Raw genomic sequence first — 348 nt, 5'->3', positions numbered from 1 at the left:
TTCAGAATAAACCCATGCATGTATGAACTAAAACCCAAGTAGCACTACTCTTTGACTTACATTTGTCTATAGCTTCATCACATCCATACTATATCTTGCTTCTCAGAATGTTTCACTTAACAGCAGTGGGGGTTGGAAGCATTCACATAGAGAAGGCGTCTCGATACTGAAGTTTTATAAACCCGTATTGGGCTGGTGTTAGAGGTGAGGAGTGTTGACTAAACCCCTGTACAGGTAGGCACTTCTGAGGCCTGCAGAGTACCGGAGGAGGACTTCTGAAGAATCACTTGTGTCAGTGAAGTATAGATTGCACTGGGAGGTAGACATACAAAGGATGGGGCAAACACA

Source organism: Echinops telfairi, unplaced genomic scaffold (genome assembly GCF_000313985.2).
Source record: "Echinops telfairi isolate 266 unplaced genomic scaffold, ASM31398v2 ScPeMD7_1713;HRSCAF=2227, whole genome shotgun sequence".
NCBI classification, from domain to species: domain Eukaryota; kingdom Metazoa; phylum Chordata; class Mammalia; order Afrosoricida; family Tenrecidae; genus Echinops; species Echinops telfairi.
This window is presented reverse-complemented; position numbering follows the sequence as displayed.